The sequence below is a fragment of the Capsicum annuum genome, chromosome 2 (assembly GCF_002878395.1).
Source record: "Capsicum annuum cultivar UCD-10X-F1 chromosome 2, UCD10Xv1.1, whole genome shotgun sequence".
In the NCBI taxonomy this organism is placed as follows: domain Eukaryota; kingdom Viridiplantae; phylum Streptophyta; class Magnoliopsida; order Solanales; family Solanaceae; genus Capsicum; species Capsicum annuum.
Window position 1 is genome coordinate 97926256 of NC_061112.1, and position 824 is coordinate 97927079.

The window sequence follows — 824 nt, forward strand, 5'->3', positions numbered from 1 at the left end:
TCTTATTCTCTTTAGTCTCTTTCTTTTTTCTCATTTTGCAATGAGTCTTGAATTAATTCGAAACTCGCTTCGCTCTCTTACAAATTAAATAGGTTTCCCCTTCTCTTTTCCTTTATTATTTATGACGGATCTTAGATAAATACACAATCCATCTTACTCCAGCTCACACTTCTTAATAAATATTAGGTCTTAAAACCGCTTTAGGCCTAAGAAAAATATTATTTTAATAATGATAGGGTTGAACCAACATTTATCACGACAAACCTAAATAAGGTAGAAACATTTACAATACTATATAACTTATCCACAGAAACATAAAAAATAGATAATTAAACAAATTCAAATGGCCATATAACAAATCTCTTATCTTGGTTTCAGTAAAACAGTAAATTAACTAACTGTTAAAATGAATTATTGTACTATCTACTGTCTACTTCGATGTCTACAAATTATTTGTGCATGATGAAGCTTCACTTATAGACAATCAAAAAGTTGTGAAGTGAACACTACTCCAATTCTAACAACTATAGAAATATACCATTTCTATTCTATTAAGCCCTTTTGCGTATGGATAACTAATATAAGAAAAAAAAAAATTTGATCACTGGACCTTATTCACTCTTTAAGAATCAAATAGATCTAAATATAAACACAACTCAACATATAAAAATAAATGTAATAATCGATAAGTGTTGTTCATTTTTCTTCTCTAGTTTTTTCAGTAAATGGTCTTTTCTTTCTAATTTTCATGTCAAACTAATTTAATTCTAACAACATTGAGCCACAAAAAAAATCACGTTAAATATATCCGAATTCAATTCCTA